We start from the raw sequence: 20,394 nt of genomic DNA, 5'->3' as shown, positions 1-20,394 counted from the left end.
GCATGATGAATAACCTATGTTATTTACCAATGGAATTTTTAAAAAAAATGCAGTATTGTATTACTTAGTTGTACATAAGCAATGGATCAGCCTTATGGAACAGTTTATAGCTCACCTAACTAGTGTATCTTATATAGTTTTGCAGATTTTCAGTAATTGTTACTGTATTTTAGAATATCTTTGCTTCCCCGTGCCCTCCCAAGTTTCCCAAAGTTTCTTCTTTCCTCTCCTGATGGTGGTGGTTCATGTTACAACACAATTCTACTGGCACAGACAGCTCTCTCTGGTACCTCTTCAAGTGGCTGCTGCTTGTCTGTGAGCCTAAACAATAATTGTCAAATAGCTGACTAATATGACTTATTGGGGCTCAAAAAATTAAGAATAGCCAAGTGGGACAAGTATTAGAGAGCTGCTAGCGCCTTTAAGGTTTTTCTCAATATGAGTCATAGCTTTTAGGCGAAAAGCAGGCTGAGGCGATTGTCAACCTGAAATCTTCACTGTGTCTATTTGCTCGTTTGTGCATTGGACTCATTAGCTCAACACTAGCCCACTGAGAAGTTCATAAGAAGAAGCATTGAAGCCTAACAATTTTAAAACCAGCAAGCAGAGGAACTGAAATCCACAAGATTGCTGCCAGAATATTGCAAACTTGAGGGGAAAACAGTACTCGAGAACTTTAGATTGGTAATAATAGCAATAACATCTTTTTTATCTGGGCATTACAGTACTTACTATTTCCTAGTACTCATTACCAAATACTTAATGAATGACCATAACACCCTCCAGAATTATGTTAGTGCGGCAATACCTTTTAATTACCTGTTAATTGTTTAGGTGTCTAGAATGAAGAATGTTTGTCTGTTTTCATATCTTCACTGTTTCACTTTGGAAAATAGTATGAAATAGTGAAAGGATTTGCAACCTTATTACTAGTCTGACCTGGTGAGACGTGATCATTCCTCGTATAGCCATAACCAGTTATACACCAGCCAATAAGTTGGTTAGTCTTACAAGGTGAGAGGTTTTTATGGGCTCCCACAAACCCCATAATATGGGGAGGAGGTGGGAAGGGGTGGGGGGGTTGCCAAGACTACCAAACATGTATATCACCCTGGATGGTAGAGCTGGAGCTTCAGGCTTTGCTCCCCAGGCTAGTATTCAGTGGGGTTTGAACTCTGCCTCTTCTCACTCCAAGGTGCTACCACTAAACCAAAGACTCACTCCTGTGCTGTAAGTAAGAGACAGATAAAAGCGAAGGGTGTCTCATTATATTATCCTTTGTGAAAACATGAGCAGAATTTTTTGCTGAGCGGGAAGGTGCGCTCTCGACCCGAATGAGCGTAAAATGGCGCACGATATTCCGCTCTGCGAGTGTGCGCAGAAGCCAGAGCCCCGCCTGCCATTAATTAGGCCAATTGAGTCCCTTGGTAACCCAGTTGACGGTGATTTAACGTTGCCTGTTCAATTTTTCGCTCTTCGCACAGATAAAACGGGCAGGCCACAATTTTCCAAACCTTATCCACGGGCGGGATAAGAAGGGTCAGCAGCATTTCAATGTGAGTAGTGAGGAGTTTTGGAGATAACTTGCTGCTGCTGGCTTATTGATACTTGTCAGCTTATCCTTATATCGGGGCTTCATTGTTAGCATTTCCAGGCTTCATTTTTGGACTCATTGGTGTCTTCCAGGCCCCCTTAGGATTCGGACCGTGTGGATCCTTCCAGGTATCCGTTAGCATTCCCCTATCCTGGTAATGGGGATTGTGGCCTCTGCTGGAGGCACATCCTCTGAGGAGGAAGAGAGGGGCAAAAGTGAGAAGAGGCCACGAGTCCCAGTGCAGCTTCCATGGGAGGGACCTTTGGGAGGAGAGGCACAGGCACAAGGAGCTCAGGGCCAGCAGGTTTTCCAGGGTGTTAGGGGCCTCAGAAGATGCCACTATGCTGCCAGGGTTTACAGGCAGCGATGCAGCTACATCAGTATGTCCGAGGTGCAATGCCGAAGAAGGCTCCACCTCTCAAGGGAGAATGTGACCTCCATTTGTCAGGTGATCAGGTCTGAGATCAGCTCCGACTGTGTGGGTGGGCACCCCATGCCAGTTGCGCTGAAGGTCACAGTGGCCCTCAACTTCTATGCCACTAGCTCTTTCCAGGGCTCAGTGGGGGACCTGTGCGGAGTCTCCCAATCATCTGTACACAGTTGTGTGAAGCTTGTGACACAAGCTCTCTCAGGCGGGTCTTGACTTTCCTTCATTTCCTTATGGACAAGATCAGCCAGCCTGAGTGAGCCAGAGGCTTTGCAGCGATTGTAGGGTTCCCCTGCATCCAGGGTGCAATCGACTGCACACGTGGCCATCAAGGCGCCAGCGGGTGAGCCCGGTGCCTTTGTCAACAGGAAGGAATTCCACTCCATGAATGTGCAGATGGTGTGTGCACCACAGGATGCATATTCTTTAAGTCTGTGCAGGGTACCCTGGCAGCTCCCTTGATGCTTACATCCTTCGACACTCCCAGTTGCCGAGGCTTTACAGTGCTCCAGCCCGACTGGATGGATGGTTGCTGGGTGTCAAGCTGAAAAGGTGGCTCATGATGTCTCTCTGCCACCCAAGAACAGAGGCACAGCAACGGTACAAAAGGAGCCATGCCTCCACAAGGGCGGTGGTAGGGAGAATTATAGGTGTTCTCAGGGTGCGCTTCCGATGTCTGGACCGTTCATGGGGCGCAGTGCAATACCACCCAGAGTAGGTGACACTGATAGTGGTTGCATGCTGCACTCTCCACTATCAGGACCCACTGGAGGAAGAGGATCTTGACACAGCTGCACAGGCCACAGAGGATGAGCCCAGTGGTGAGACAGAAGAGGAGCACGTTGAGAATACTGAAGGTGTGGAGGCAGACCTCGGTAACCTCCAGGGAGGCAGGAACACCTTGATCTAACTCTCCTTCAGCTAGGCTGCCAAATAAGAACTCCCACCTCATGCCAGGGCTGCCGACTCCATCCTGGATCGCATAAATGACCCTTTCCTTGGCCCCCAAGATACTCAGTGCCTGTGCAATAAAGCTTTGAGCCTGCCCTGCACCTACAAAATAAATGAAGCATACTCAGGCCAATAACACAAAAGCAAATGTAATTTAATGTTGGAACTCACATAGTATTGAACGGAACAATATCTGGTGTTGATAGTCACACCGTTAAAAAAGAAAAGCAAAACGGGGGAACAAAAAATTCACCTGTGACCAGTCCATCTTGTGCCCAAGGTGCTTTAAACTTACATTTAAGGGTGCTAGGTCTAGGTGCTCGCCCCTCGCTGGCACCGGCATTGGAGACAGCCTGCTGACTCTGCTGTCATGTTGGCCTTGATGACCTTGGTGGCTGTCCTGTGGCGAGTGGAGCTTGTGCTGGCCCAGCCTGGGAGGGAGAGCCAGTGCCACGGCTGACATCTCCCCAGTCACTGCAGCCTGAGCAGATACGACGGTCACTGACAGAGGGGCGGAGGAGTTACTGCCGTCATCCAGAGCCCCCTGAGAGGAGCCCATAGAATTGACAGGCAGCTCATGCGCCAACCTGAGGTCACTGTGGACCTCCCTGCTCATCATTGATAGACGGGCACCTAGCTGGGATACTGGGTGCTCCATCCATCTCTCACACGGACACCAACCAGCTGAGGTTAGTGCCTGTGTGAGGGTTTGCAGGTCCGAGCGCAACCCCAGGAACCCAGGATTCTGTCCCTGGTGCAGCCTCTCCAGGAGAGTCACCACAGTCTCCATGGAGAAGGTATTGTGCTCAGCCATGAGGGCCAACGCAATGCTCAGGCAGCGCATGGATCCCTCCACAACAGAGACCATGGCATGCATATCCTCCTGGATCTCCACCAGATCCTCCCACACATCTCACTGGACATTCATCATCTGCTGCCTGATGGACAACTCCAGAGGCTTATCATCTGCCTTCGACTGAGCATCGTCCTGATTATCAGCAGTCCTCTGCCTGCCGGCACCCTGGGTACTCTCTGCCTCTGCCTATACCTCAAGCAAGTGTGAAGTGCCCTCACCAATGTGCACCGAGATACTAGCCGCCGAAATAATGCCCACCAAAGTGTTGATATCTGCGCTGGTGCCTGGTTCAGAGAGCGGGCGTGACACAGGTGCTTGGGGAGTACCATGGTCCTCCGGGGTCAGGGGTGATGCTTCAGGGTCCAGAGGACGAATGTCTGTTTGGTGAATCTAAAAGGGAGAAGAAGGAGATGTCGTTAGTTAAAGTCATCACAATGTTACTGCGCATGCCAGGCACCCTGGTGAGACAGTGGAGATCTGCATCATTGTGCCCTTGTCTTTCAGTGATCAATAGGGACTCCAGGTTCGAGGTTCACATCAGTGAAGAGACTACACTAGAATGGTTGCAGAAGGTGAAATTCTCACCTCATTGCCCTACAATCTTACTTTTGTCTGATACCTAAGCCTCACCGCGGCCGCTTGACTGAGGTGCATGGTGCCTCTCGAGCTCCAAGGCCTCCCGCTCATATTGGGAGAGGAAGAGGAGGAGTGGAGTTCCTGCGCCAGTCCGCAACCTCACAGTATTGTTATGGGATGTCTTCTCCTGAAAGGACAGAGGAACGTTGATTTGTTCACTCTGTACCTGCAGCACCATTAGCCAACCCCAGCTGAGGAGCACCTTGCAGGGCACATCTGAGTCATGGACCTCGAGTCACAATGCACTCAGTCAAAGCAGCCAGGGCTCAGTCCCTTGGCCAGCGGTGGTGTGATTGACAGTTGGCACTTAGACTCTAACACTCCTGAGCTTCACGCCTTCCTTTTCCATGACGCCCAACCCAAAACAATTTACCACACTGACCAGTGCCAACACGGTACTCACCCTTCCTGAGCACAGCAGGTCATTGATACTCTTCTTGCACTGCACCATGTCGTGGCTGCTCAACTGGGCTGCCACCACTTCCCATGCCCTCCTTGTGAGGCACAGTAGCCTCCTCCTCCCAACTTTGGGTGCCCCTTCTGGCACCACCTGCTCCAGGAGGGCAGCGAGACACTCGTCGGGAAAACGGGGTGGGGGCCGTCTGCTCAACCGACATGCCCTCCCGCCTGGCATTTGCTGCTGCACTTGAGTCCATCTCTACGATGGCAGACGGACGTCCTTCCCTGGCAGCCTTTCTGGGGCTTCCTGGGCCATTTTTAAAAAGGCCACTGGGCCACCATTGTACCTGGCGGCTGACAGGCCCCCCCACCCCACACAGCCCTTCCCGGCCAGTGACGAGCCACGTTTCATGCTGGGCGGATCTTAATTGGCCCGCCAGTGTGAAATCGCGGTCTGGCCCCGATGATGGGCAGCGGCTGGCTTCCCGATTGCCCCCACCGAGCCTGCTTGACGAGGTCAAAATTCTGCCCCATGTGTTAATTATTAAGCAAAGCCGCCAAAATTCTTGTACTGTAACTTCCTTTCCCATGATTCCTGATAGGTGTCTCAGAATATATATTCAGAAAGGAAAGTACTGAATGTTAAGCAGTTGCCTCTTAAGAACAAAGCTAGAGTTCTTTGGTTTCTTCCTATGGTTAATCAGTGTTGTGATCAGCGCCGCTGGGGGATGAGGGTTTGCTCCACGTGGGAAGAAGCTGTGATAACCACTGCCTGCCAGAACCATTCATGTTACCTGTCTTAACTAGACCACTAAAAAGCCAGTGTTTCTGAGCTTTGCTGAAACACATTTCACATTACTAACCATTGTTTACTCAGCCCTTTAAAGATCACCACCATATTTCTTACTAGACTGGTTCTGCTGAAAGCCCATTTACTTATAAGCTCTGATTTTTATAATTTTGGAGGAGAGTATATGTACAAGTGTGGAACAGACTGGCAAGTAGGAATGTAATGTAAAGGTATTGTAAGAAGTTAATTCTCTTAACCTTGGAAACATGAATAAAGAAAACGCTTGTCTTCTTTTTCTCCATGTCCATCTCCTTAAATGACTCTCACCTCTCTCCTGAGAAAAACAGCAAGTGCAAGGAGCTCATGGATTTGCTTATCGCTAAGATTGGGACCATCTGTTTAGCTGGCTCTGCTCCTTTCCCTTGCCCATCAAGTCAAATTGCATCTCGGGCTGTCACTGCCCTGGCCCTGATCCTGTGTGTTTCGATACATTCTCTACCACCTCCCCTCATGCTCTTTCTGAGCTCATCTTCTCCATGAGATCCACCTCCAGTTCTCTTGACCTCATTCCCATTAAATTGCTGACGGCCCCCAATTTCCCTTTCTAGCCCCCATGCTGGATGACATTGTAAATGTTATCCTCGACTCAGTACTGCCCCACCCCTCCCGTTTCTTTTAAACCTGTCATCATCATCCCTTCCTTAAAAATCCCACCATGATCCCTTTGGTCTTACAAACTGCCATCTCATCTCCACTCTTTCCCCGTTCCTCCCTAAAAGACATTCAAAATGTTATCCCTCCCAAATGCATGCCCATATTTCCTAAAGTCCATGTTTAAACTTCTCCAATCAGGTTTGTGCCATGATACAAACAAATGGTAGCACTCAACAAAGAAATTGCCTTTAGAATTAATAGGGAATCTTTGTGTTTAAGTAAAGTTCAAATTTAACAAGCTGTGACCACATGGGCATTGACAGATTTTCTAACTTCTGTGCTTAAAAATGGCCTTGGTTTGAGCTGTTTGGTCAACAGATATATTCTTAATGAAAGGTACAGAAATGAGGTTTATAGGTTAAAGATATTGTATTGAAGTGACATGTATAGCTTCTGATTATGTATCGTATATTGCCTCTGAGGTTTCTGCACTGGAAGCTGCAATTAGAGAATGCCCTTCTCACGTTCAGTGAGATATGCCAGTTATCCAGTAGAATATCTAATCTACAGACCATCCAATGTTTCAAATCACTTATTTAAAATTGTGGAGCTGCAGTCATTGAGCGAAAGCACTGGCCACAGAATGGGACTCTTTATCAGACAAGCATGTGGCCCACATTTGTACTTGTGACCTGTGACTTTATCACTAACATAACAGATTTGCCATGTTTGTAGTGTTGAATAAATCTGTAATAGGTAAGCACTGCTAAATTGTCCCACTCAAGCAATTACTCCTGCCATTTTAACATTAAGGCCTTGAAGTTATGCTGTGCACATTAAGCATTCCCACAAAATTTTCTGTCTGCTGTTTTAACTGAGATCCTAGCCCATTTATTCAGTAGGCAAAAAGCATCTATGCTCTTATTATCCACAATGTGTACTTACATTCTGTATTGATGAGGAATGTATATAGACATGTCTGCTGCATTTGCCATGAATGTGCTGACTTATTTCCCCACTCACCTCGAAAAAAATATGTGGAACAGATTCCCAACGTGTGCGAGTATACTTCCCGCTCCTATGCGCGCTTTGCCAGATATCCTTAACTCATCTGCATATTGCTTCCTCTAAGCATTCATTTATATAGGTCAGGTGTCATTTGAAGCTGCTCAGATCCTTCTAGTCTCCGCTGATTTCTTTTGGCCAGAGAGATTCCCACAATCTCTCACTGACATCTATACTTCTAATGTTTTGCATATTTTCCAATGACATCCTCTACCATGTTTTAAAAGCTATTTTTCACGAGTACTCCTGCTATTTGGTGTATGCCCATGTGCACAGTGTATAAAGATTGCAGTAATTAGAGATTTCAGTGATATACATCGGATTGTGGGCTACATTTGAAAGAAAGTGCAAGTATGAAACCTCACTTGGGGCTATCTAACAATGCAGTCACATTTGCGCCAGTAATTTTTTATTTACTGGGCAGAATGTTTCTGTTACTTGTTATATCACAATAAACGTTGAAGTTCAAGTCTAGTAGAATAATTTAACCAGTATTCCACCAGTGCACTTTGTAAAATAGACTGTTTGAAGAATCCCATGTAACAATATGTACTGTTGTAGCAACTGCATGTAGTGCTAGTAATAAAAAGAGGGTTTTGTTGCAAGAATTACAGCTTTATTAACACAAGACATATGGTTTATGCTTATTGAATTAGTTTTGGGTGTTTTGTATCTGTTGTGCATAAACATTTTTTTCCATCCTCCTTAATGGATTGACACACTCTTGCTGGGGTCTGCTTTGACTGATGCCAGTAGCCCTTCATTACACACAATAGTGGCCATTTTTCCTGGACACTGAATGCTAATGGACTATTCAACCATAAAGGGCCATAGAAGCAGAGGCAATCCTACCCTGGCTCATATTGATGTTCACACATGGACATTGTTTTTGGCAATGGTCACTGGTCACCTATCAAGTCTGAAAGCCCAGATAAAAGCGCGCCTGTCTTGATCAGAGAACTTCTGTACGCTGATAATGCTGCACTAGTTGCTCAGATGGAAGACTCGCCCCAAAAGCTTGTGCATCATCTGTTCTATGCCTGTGTCATGCTTATTGTGCTGACGTGAAAATATTGTGACTCGTATAAGAAGAATATAATTTTTAGAACTACGCTTTAAAAGACTGAAAATCAAGATGGCTTCTGAAAAAATACCTTATCCCTCAAAGAGGACAAAGACACCTTTTCTGATTTTGACTAATGTTTGTCAGACCAGGAAATAAACAAAACTTCACTGACACTTTCATTGTTAAAATGTGAATTTGCCTGTTCAAGAAATAAAAGGTTTCAGTGTACTGAAACCACAGGCAGGAGATGAATCCAACTGCCTAATGGGATTGTCACAATACCTTATTTGGCTCATGATTCGATACTGATGAGGTCACATGATACAGCAGCCATCTTTGCTCCCTGCTACCATGTTAACAAAAATTCAAATTAACTTTAGAGAGAGACATCTTCAGAGAGACTAAATATCATTAGAGAGAGATCCTGCACGAAAAGCCATCGGACTGCTGTAATCACCTAGGCAATTAAAGTGCCACACTGCAGTACCTTAAAAGAGGAACCAGGATCCCCTCTCCTTTACCCTGTTCCAGTCTTCAAGCCTACCTGAGAAACCAGCTTCTGGCAGATCAACTTCAGGAGCCATCAGAGCTGCTGAGACATCTCTGCAATTTCAAAGTGTTCAGACAACGTAACAATGTGATTATGAAACAAGGGGCCTGCCCTATAAGAGACTGAGTTAAATTCCATCTTTATAATTATTGTTTTTATCTTCATCTGTAACTAATTTGCTGTGTGTGAGAGAGCGTGAGTGAGATGCATTCTTTTATTAACCTCCAGGGAAAAGGGTGTGGGAAAATAAACAAACCTTTTCCTTTTCAAATACAAAGGCTTGCCGCGGGGTTATTTAAAATTAACTCAGTCATTTTGAGGGTGAGAAATACATATATTCACATACTAATATATTTGATCACGGGAAGTAAAAGTTGACATGTTAAAATTATGTGTGACATTCTCCCTCACCATCCGCGTCAAGAAAACGTTTGTTATGGGACAGGATGTTGTGCCTCTGCCTCTGACCAGACTCAGCAAAACACCACTGGAAGCAATCAGCAAATTCTGCTACCTTGAATCTACAGTGACAGACAATCTGTCTCTTAACCAAAAGCTCCACACACGCATTGGAAAGGCAGCTGCCAACTTTGGCCGACTAACAAAATTGGTATGGAAAACAACACAGCAACCTGCAGGACCAAGGTGCTTACCTACAAGACCTTTATCTTCAGCTGTATGGCAGCAAACCCTGGACAACTTAAACCTATCAAGAAAAAAGGCTCAATAATTACTATCTCTGGTGAGTACGACACATCCTTGGCATCACATGGAAAGGTAAAGTTACTAATGAAGCATTCCTTTCTAGGGGAAAAATGCCAATTAAACTAGCACTAGTCAAGCAAAGAAGGTTTTGCTGTCTTGGGCACATGTTAGTAGATGGTATTCCCAAGGAGATGCTGTACAGGGAGGTAGCCCAAGCCAAGAGATCAGTAAGGCGTCCAAAGCTCTGATTCAAGGATGCTATCAAGGACATGAAAGCCCTCAACATCAAACACAAGTGGGAAACTCCAGCTAATGACCAATGCAAATTGCAGCACCAGCTGTGGGCAGGAATTCACCACCACCATGGCATGAGGTATCAGAAGTCCCAAAACAGATGTCAGCCCTGCAAACAAAACATCAGCAGAGATGATCCTGCATACCGGCAAGGGACAACTTCAGATGTGGCACTTGTGGAAGACTTTGCCTTTCCAAAATCAGCTTGTTGAGCTATCAAAAGAAATGCAACAGATGATCTCACCTGACCTCACTAAAGTTCTGAGGCTGCATTCCCATCATCTCTCGCAAATGGACGGATGCCAGTCATTGGATAGAAGACAGGAGAGGAAACCCCAGGTGTTTTCTTCTCCCCCTCCCTAACTAACTGTAGCAGGCCTACTATTGTCTCAACAACAGCAACTTGCATTTATATAGTACCTTTAATGTAAAAAATGCCTTTATGTGTTCTATGGGTTGCAGGAGACAAAGAGAAGAAATGCTGAGCTGTGGGTGGAAGAAAATAAGAGAGGCAACCAAAAGCTGAGTCAAGATTATGTTTTTTTGAGAAGGTTTCTGAAGGTGGTGAGAAAGGAGGAGAGCTCAAGCCTTTTAGTCTAAGAGTCCAGAGACTTGGGCTGAAGACCCTGCCATCAATGGCTGGGGCAAGTGGAAAGGGCAGGGAGATGCACAAAGGGCCAGGGATTGAGGATAGAACATGAGACTGGAAGATGTTGCAGAGATGGTGCAGGATAGGACTACGCAGGGATTTGAAGATTTGAGGAGGAGGCTTTTAAGTTTATTGCATTGGGAATTGGGAGCCTGTGTAGTCAGCATGGCAAGCACTGGTTGCACATGGGATGCAGTGTAACACAAAATAGCTGACTGCCATTTGGACTGTTTGGAGTTTGTGGAGGATGAAGGGTGAACTAAACGCCACATGGCTTTAGGATTGAACCTTGAACCCTCCTGATTCATAAGGCTTGTGTTTACACTGCCATAATTAAATTAAAATTTAAAGCTAAACAATATTAATTCATTGAGGAAAACTGTTCTTGTCGGCATGATAAAACCTTAATGGAAGGTAAAGGCAAAGTACTGTGGATGCTGGATAGCTGAAACAAAAACAGAAAATGCTGGAAAAACTCAGCAAGCCTGGCAGCATCTGTGGAGAGAAAGACAGAGTTAACGTTTCGAGGCCATATGACACTTCTTCAACCTTAATAGAAGGCTGCTGCAGCTCATCATGGCCAACGTTTAACAAGAATTGGCGTCTTTGGAGAGAAGGGAAGAACATTAGAATATAAGCAACGGTGTAGCTCGCGCTTTGCTGTTTCATTTCTGTTGTTGCTCTTAAAACAGTTGGAATGGTCAGAAAATATTACATTGTGGGAGTGGGGTGGGGTGGCTGGGGGGATCGTTGGGGGCAGTCAGCAATATTGAGAACTCGAGTGGACTTGAGTTACTGTCCCTACCCACTGACTATATTCCTTCAAAAGTGCCCAAGTGCAAAATGTTGTCATACAGGCAAAATTAAATATTTTTCAGTTTTGCTGAATAGCATTCTGAATAACAATAAATTAAATAATCTGGCCCTAGGACTCTTAACTGGAACAGCTGAGTATTGCTTTCAGAACTGCAGCCCTCCCTTGATGAATAGTTTATGTGCTAAACTACTCCAGGCATTTTGTTTGCATTTTCTCAATAAGGAGTGTCTGTTTCACAATGCAGTTCTTCTCAGCAATGATTAAAGTAGCAGAAATTGGAAATATATTAATAATTCTTTGAGCAACATTTAAAATTAAATTATTAATTTGTGCAGGCACTCTATTAAATGTTTTACGGTTTTTCAAAGATTGCAAGTTTCCTCAGCACTGCGCTTAAGCCTGATGTGTGCAGTTCATTAGATTCGGGCTCTTCCCCGATCAGAGTTTACAATTGTTCCTTTGTAACTGTCAACGTCCTCCAAAATCCACCTATTTATTAATTTCTGACAGATCCTACACTATATCATTATTAATAGGACCATGCATGGTAGTGCAGTGAAATGTCTAAATTTAGATGTGCATATCTCAGATGATTCTTCCTCTTTAGTATCAGCCTAGAAACCACTGTTTGCAGCATTAACATATGAATGTTTAATAGGCACATATGATATACTTCTGTGATTTAACAGGGGAAATAACACATTTAAAATAAACACGCTGATGACTATTCAAATAGCATTCACGGGACTGTCATATAAATATGCTTTAAGGCTTGGTATGTGAATGCAAAGAGTAATTTTTGTTATATCTGGTGATTGTTTATCCAAGAATTCTATAGAATGACTTAAACGAGTAGTAAAAAATTGAAAATTAGTATTTACAAAAGTTGAAATCAAATAGCATGATTGAACATATAACTATATTGATTTTGGAGTTTTATTTATACATTTGTCAGCTACATGTTTGACTAATAAAAGTCTAAGTGCTCTCTGCCTTCTGTGTACATTTCAGTTTGGGTGGTAGGGGTAAAGTACATTGTCAGCACACTCACAGATGTTATCTTTCTGTAAACAAAAGCCTGCTTGTTCTCCCTTGAAAAAAATAATTTCTTGCATTTGCAAATCATTTGTTAGGTAATAGTCTGAAAAGAGATGGTCCCATAGACCAGCTGCCTGGTTCACACAGTGAGGGGGACAGGTCACTCAAACTTTCAGTGAAAAGACATGGCATACTTTTACTTTACTCTGTAAAAGGACCATGATCTTGTTTGGAGTAAACACACATTGTACCTGATGTTTTATGTCAACACCACCATCGTGGTGGGGAGGAAATCAATATGATTTTATTCTTTCTCCCTTTCCCGAATTCCCCCCACCCAACAAAAAGAGAAAAACAAGAAATTAACCTAACAAGGTAAGAAAACGGTGCGCTCAATGTAAATGAGTGTCATCAACCTGTGATTTGGACATTAAAAGGGACATTAAATTGCATTAGATACTAAGGGCTGTATTTCCTGTGGGGGAGTAAAAAACAATCATTTGGATAGCAGCTGGGACGTGTCTGTCTCCTTTTGCATAAAATTGAAAAAGCAACTCAAGAAAAATTGGAGTAAGAGGCTTTGAATGGGGTGTAGGAATTGGTTCCCGATGTGCCTTTCTTAAAGCACAAATGGATGATGGGTGGTCCCACTTCCAGGCACCCACCCCCACCCCCACACTCTGCTCCCAAAAGTTCATTTACTGTCAATTTTTGGCAGCTGACGACTTCCCAGTGTGCGGGGCACCCACCTTAAGCAGGCATTAGGCTTCTCAAATTTACTCATTTGGGAAGAGTTTGGGGCATGCTGTGTTCACCTCTATTACTACATTGAAAATAACAGCAACTTCAGGACTATACACATACGGAGAATAATGGAGAAACGCAGAAGTTGTGATCAGTGGCTCTATGCTGCTCCAGAAGGTGCACTGTTTTTGTTTTTCTCCTCTTCCTCTCCTTGGTAGTGAAATTACATGGTTTTAATATTAAAGAATGTTAAAGAATTAATGTGTTGCACGAGGCTATGTTTTGGATATGTTCAGAGGTGATGACCCATTTTAGTTAATGCTTATGTTAAAATGTAGGACAACAACGTCATTTTTGGATTATCATATAAGAAAGTGTGAAGTTATTTACTTTGGTCATAAGAATAGAAAGGCAGAATATTTTTTAAAAAGCGTGAAATTTATATATTTTGATGTTTGGAGGGACTTGGGTGTGCTTGCACAAGAAACACAAAGTTAGCATGCAAGTACAGCTAGTAAGTAGGAAAGCGAATGGCACATTGGCCTTTATTGCAAGAGGATTGGACTACAAGAATAAAGAAGTCTTGCTACAATTAAACAGGGCTTTGGTGAGACCACACATGGAAAACTGAGCAATTTGGTCTCCTTATTTAAAGAAGGATATACTTGCATTGGAGGCAGCACAGTGAAGGTTTATTAGATTGGAATGCGAGGGCTGTCCTATGGTGAGAAGCTGAGTAAATTAACCTATATTCTCTGGAGTTCAGAAGAATGAGAAGTGATCCCTTCGAAACATGCAAGATTCTGAAAGGGCTTGACAGGGTAGGCATGGAGAGGATGTTTCCCCTGGCTGGGGAATCTAGAACACAAGGGCAGATCCCAGGAAAGGCCAGTCATTCAGGAGTGAGGTGAGGAAACATTTCTTCACTCAAAGGGTTATGACTCTTTGGAATTCTCTACCCCAGAGGGTTGTGAGTGTTCTATCAGTGAATATATTTAACACTGAGATAGACAGGTTATTGGTTTCTCAGGGAAACAAGGGACATAGGGAGCGGGCGGAAAAGTGGAGATGAAACTGAAGATCAGCCATGATCATATTGAATGGCAGAGCAGGCCATATGGTCTTTTCCGGCCCCTATTTCTTATGCTCTTATAAGCATGTGAAGCGTTTGTTCATAAATATTTTCTCAATATATCTTCAAGGCCTTGGTTTTTTATTGCCTGTGTTTGGTCTCTCCCATGTTTCTTTTTCTATTTGTTTGACTGCTCCTTTCCACTCTCACATTTGTCTTATTTTTGTTCTTTGCCTCAATTCTTTTTTCTCCTGCTTCTCTTATTTCCTCTACTTTCACTTGCTCTGCTTTCTATAGCTTCCTATCTCAAATCCGATATCTGTTAGATATAGAATAAGAAAATATAGGACCATTCAGCTTGCTTTTAAAACAATTCAATAGCTGCCTACAATTTTCCTAGACCTTTGTTATGCTTACAGATGCTTATTCAAGCTAATAAAGATATCACTTGAGATTTCAAATAATGAAAGTATAAGATTTTTTGTACAGCTGTCATTATTAAACTGAGATTTCTGACATTTTTCCATCATCAGGTATATAATATAGTTAATACTGGAAAATTTCAGATGTAGCCACTAACTCAACTTGAGTTGATCTTTTATTTGTGCACGTTGCCTTCTTGTTGTTGAGTTTACCATTATTGATCTTAGGCTGAAATTTTACATTCTATTTTGCCTTAACTTGAGACTGAATGATAGCCTAATGTTTTCCTTGGCAGCCATTAGTGCTGTTCCCTGACTTATTAATAGGATATGCTGTACTTCCACAGGATGGTGTTTGTCTTGTTAGATCTTCAACTCCCTCCGAAGAAGGAGTGCCTTCTCAATTGGAGCTGTAATGATAATCGAGGGCCTAGGATTTAAAGTTTTAGTCAGGATCTGGGTGATTACATAAAAAGGATTGGACAAACAGTGTTAGTTTAAAGACGAGCCTCTGAGCCAAGAGGGATTATAAATATAGGGCTGCATTTTTGGGGAGTCGGGGAGACTTTGTGGACCTTGAAAACGACGGCTGGGATTCTGTCTAGAATTTCCAGCCCCATTCTTAGCACCCCCCAATTTTCATCAGGGTGGGATAAGGCTGGCAGATTGCCACCCCATGCGCTGTAATCCCAACCTGGCTAGCTCCATTGTGGGGATAGGCATTTCCTAGCCCGCTTGCAGTTTTTGTGGAGTCGGGCCAGCTTTTCAAGGAGTTGTGGTTCACGGCCCCTCACAGATGTTGTGAACTAAAGTCTGGATGAGGGCACCTTTTGAAAATTCAAAAGATCTTACCCATGCCCCCCATGCCAAGCTATGTGACTCCACCCATCCCCCATGGCTCCTCATACCCTGCATGCCAAACTATGTCTTTCCAATCATTCTCATGCCCCCATAAATGCTCCATGCCAAGCTATGTTCCTATGGCCCCTCATACCCTTCGTGCCAACACTTGGCATTTACATGCCTGTTCACCCATACACTTTATGTAAATAAACATTGAGCAGTTGAGAAATAGATCTTAGAAAAAAAACTGTCAATAAAGCAATGTTTTCCCTTGGGCACAGCTGCTTCAACATACTAATCGATGTCTGGGTTCTCAGCCAAGAATGCATAATGAGGCTTACCTTTCAATGTTTATTTATACAAGATAAAGAGGTGGCAAATGCTTGCAGACTCTGCTGTTGACACTTTTATAGGGCTATAATAAAAGCAGTTTATTCAAGAAAGTTACAAATGAATTACTCTTCTTAAAGCTTTTTCACACATACATTGTTATTATAGGATTCATTGGTTCTGCACAGAGTGTATACTGGATAAATGTACTTGGAAGTATCATAGCTTGTCACAGAGGTGGGTGTGGGGTATAAGGTTGCATGATTTGGCATGTATGGGGCATTGGGTGTATGTAGGGCAGGTGAGGGCTAGAGGGCTGTTTTTTATTTTATTGCTTTTTTTTTACAACTAGGATAAAGTCCTAGAGCACCTAGGTGGGCCTTTAAATAGCCCGCCTCTGCACCTGGCAGCCCCTGTAGCTGCCTCCACACTGTTCCAAGATGGCGAGCCTGCCTCCTGTTAGCACCCACTCCCCCGGAACGAAAAATCTGGCCTACTACAATTGCACACTATTCCCCCTCCAATCATTTCCGTAGGAAAGGGCACCAAAAATAAAGAAAGACATTGAATCCATATTAAAGTATTCATACCAGTTTGAAAAGTTTGCTCATCTCTTAAAAATGATGTCTGGCACTCTCTCTCAATTGGGTTTGAGGCTATTGGATTCAGTGTGCTGAATGCTAGCTGCTCAATGCTGCTCATTAAAAAGTTATTACAATCAGGTGATGAGAGGTGGAGTCGTTCCCCTCTTACCCCACTCTCTATTTGACAGCAACAGTTTTTTTACAAGTATGAACTTGAGAATTCAGTGTATGTTGAATCACAGTTTATGTGCTGTGATTGTAAAAGACACATGCAGACAGGTTTTGTCGAATTTTTTTTAACAAGAAGAGAGGATAGTTTTTATTGTGCTTAACCTGGTCTAAGTAAAATAATAAGAGAGCACTCCAACTTTCATGCACACATACTAAATGTTCACATACACATACACACAAACAGATTACGGGATCGATTAAGCAATTTAAAGACCAGCAAAGTTAAAGGGTATGTGGCTATGGAAGGATGCTGACTTGGCTGGCTTCAGGCTGAGCTAAGTTGGCCTTCTGAGTTCAATGTCGAGCTGGTGAAGATATTGATGGTTGATTTATCTCTTCTTCTGAAGACATCAGTTATTAAAATCTCTGTCTTTGTCACACGGATAGTTAAACAACAGACAGAGTTCAGTACTTGCAAGTTAGATGGAGAGAGGGAGAACCATTTAGGGTTTTGCTTCTTCAGTGCCTCATTGCTTGTGTTGTGGCCTGCAGAGAAAATAGGTGCTTAAATACACAAAGGATTAGTTGGCTGGTCACATGACCCCCTCTCTCCAACTGCCCAGTGACCCAAATATGGTTATGTGTAGTGGATTCCAGTAGCCTGGTTTAAATGATTAGATTATGTCTGGGTACATTCCTTCCATAGCCAGACTTCCATTGACCAAGTGACTTTGTCTAATGGTTTGTCCCCACCCAGCTGGGTGTCCAGGTGATTGTCCGAATGCTTTGCTAATGGAATAGGAGATGGCCCGCATTCATACTCATTCAAGGCAATTGTTCCTGGTGAGACTTTGTAGACAAGTTATCTCCATTTCAATGGCTTTAGGATGTAAAAAGTACAGTGATACAAATGTCCAGCCATCTTTGACTGTGATTTCAAGTCATTGGAATGTGGCTTTAGTCTTTTTTAAATTCTATTAGTGGTTTCCAGCCTGTAAATTCATAACTATTTTTATAAAGCATTGTTTCACAGCACCATACTAAATTACTCTGTTTAATTTATTAATGAATTACAAAAAATATTATTGATACTATACTTGGAACCCATGCCAATGGGGCAATTTTGATGCTGAGACTCTTCACTGCCATCTGCAGCAGTCTGGCATTGGTCAACTTTCAACGAGTACCAGATGCCCAGATTGAACTTTCAACTTGTGATAAAATGCTATTTCAAATTTAATACAGGGGTCCACCCTAAGTCATGCAGCATTTACTTTTTTAACATAATTTGTAATTTAAAAGAAAATGCTATAGCATATTAGCCAATGTTTGAAATCTAATGCTGTGCTTGAGAATAAAGCGAACTTGGCTGTTCCTTAGCTGACTTTCATTTGGCATGAATGCAATGTAATCTATTCTAAAAGTGACCTTGTTGTTTGATGAGAGACTGCACATTGCAATTAGCAGGGAGTAATCCATAGCTTTGGAAGCAAGGTCTCTACCTCAGGATGAGAATTTTTTTTAATTATCTTTCAGCAAACAGCAATGTTCCTTCTGACACATGCGCAAGCAATGAAGATTAGAGTTAACAGTGAAGGGGGGATTGAATTTTCTGTGACAATATCTCAGGTCAAAAACATTTTGATAAAAGCACAGAACTGTCATGTCCCGTAGTCACTGGCTGAGTAGATATCGCAAAAAAAAAAATCAGCTACTCGGCAAGAATAGCTGATAGTTTTTGAATATTTGACCCAGGCAGTTTTTGGCTTTGATGCAGGCTAGTAGTTGGTATTGTGATTTGTGGAGGAAAGGGCTGGTGATCTCAGGGAAAGAAGAAAGGAAAAAAACAGAGCCAGATGAAATGAGATTGAGTCCCCAGACTCTTCTACAACAGCAACCTGTGTTTATATAGCATCTTTAATATAATAAAACATTCCAAGCCACTTCACAGAAGTGTTATCAAATTTTATTAAGCTTATGAAAATTTGATGCCGAGTCGCATAAGTGATATTAGGGCAGATGACCAAAATCTTGGTCAAAAACATATGTTTTGAGGAGCATCTTACAAGAGGATAGAGAGGTGGACAGGGTTAGGAAGGCAGTTACAGAGCTCAGAGCTCCAGTAGCTTAAAGCACAGCTACCAATAGAACCAGCAATTCAGGATTTCCCCACACTCGGTAACTCCATAACTTGGCCCTGACATCACTGATCGGTTGCTCTTCTACCCCATTTAGACCACTACTACCCAAGCAATATGTCACCTCCTTATTTTTCCTTTGAAATGCATTATCTTACACTAATTTATATTAAAATTCATTTGCGAATTGCCCACCATTCTGCAATTTATTGTCAGCCTGTATTACATTGCATTCTTACTTTGTATTAATCACAACTCCCTTTCCACCACACCCACCAACAACTTGTTGTCGTTCACATATTTTAAAATTGTACTTCCAATTCTTGAGTCCAAATTGATAATGTGAATTGTGAACAACAATACCCCAGCACTGAGCTTTGTGGAACACAACTTCCCACCTTTTACCATGGTCTTTAAGCACTGTAGTACTTACATTGCTACATATAAGGCTTTATCAGGATAAAATGGATTAAGTCTTATACAGACCTGCCTTTTGAACCCTTTCAAGAAAAATGAGTTAACCAGAGTAGGTGAGGTAAACTTTCCTGGCCCCCTCATTAAGGTTAAATTCATACTGCCACTGGAGCATTGGAACTAGATATATGCTCAAACTAGACCAGTGGACTGGTGCACAGGCTGTCGTTGATTTACCATTTTGTCCACCGACAGCTAGTCCCCTGAAGCATTAATTTTGATCATATGCCACAGCCATAACCTCAGAAGATTGACTTTTGACTAACCTATTTGTTAACCCTGGTCTCTTGAGTGAGAGCCAGCTCAGTATTGCAGACAGACTTGTTCCATTTTGGACAACAATTTGAGTAGTTTTATTGAAGATTCTTCAACTTGGACAACTAGACCAACTTAAATGTTTTATAACTTTTCAATGTTCACTTATGCACAGTGACATTGTCCAAATAAGGTGTTGGTAGTTAATATTTCAACAGGTAAATGTGCTGCTGGTAAATGAATGACTGTGTTCTCTACTTTCCCCATGTTTCCAGATCTAGTTGCTGAATTGCCATTTTTTTGCTCAGTTGCATCTTGCAGGACTTGGAGCATTACTCTGACTCACTACATCCAGTGGAAGATACTGGGGGGATGGTGTGAGCTGAGACTATGCTGTTGCATTTTCATATCTTCTCCTGAAAGCATAGTCTTCATGCAGTGAATCTTTTTTTAAAAATTACATACGGCCATTATGTGACAAGCTGTACAATCACATGCGGTATCACAAAGCATCCTAAATCTGTCCTCACCCTAAGTCCTCAACATTCTTTTCCAGTGGGTGGACATCAGAAGACATTTTGCTGGTTATCCCATACTAGTCCTTGCATTTAAATAACATAACTAAAACATCCCATGGCATTTCACAGGATGGTTATCAAACAAAATTTGACAGAGCCACATAAGGAGGACAGGTGAGCAGTGTAGACAAGTGAATGGGACTTGGTATGAGTTAGGATACAGACAGTAAAGGTTTAGACAAGCTCAGTTTATGGAAGGTGCGAGGTGGGACAAATCAGTCAAATGGGCCCATTTAGACCAAAATGCAATTTCGTTTTTTTCATTTAACTATATTTTAGCACAATCGGAGTT

The 20,394-nt window shown here is 42.9% G+C and overlaps 1 protein-coding gene across 10 annotated transcripts in view; it reads left to right on the top strand.

The window, feature by feature from the left end:
• Nucleotides 1-20,394, top strand: part of LOC121290130 (C-terminal-binding protein 2) — a 321,857-nt gene that overhangs the window by 198,729 nt on the left and 102,734 nt on the right. The window lies entirely within an intron of this gene.

The sequence above is a fragment of the Carcharodon carcharias genome, chromosome 17, assembly GCF_017639515.1.
Source record: "Carcharodon carcharias isolate sCarCar2 chromosome 17, sCarCar2.pri, whole genome shotgun sequence".
Classification (NCBI taxonomy): Eukaryota; Metazoa; Chordata; class Chondrichthyes; order Lamniformes; family Lamnidae; genus Carcharodon; species Carcharodon carcharias.
This window is presented reverse-complemented; position numbering and strand designations above follow the sequence as displayed.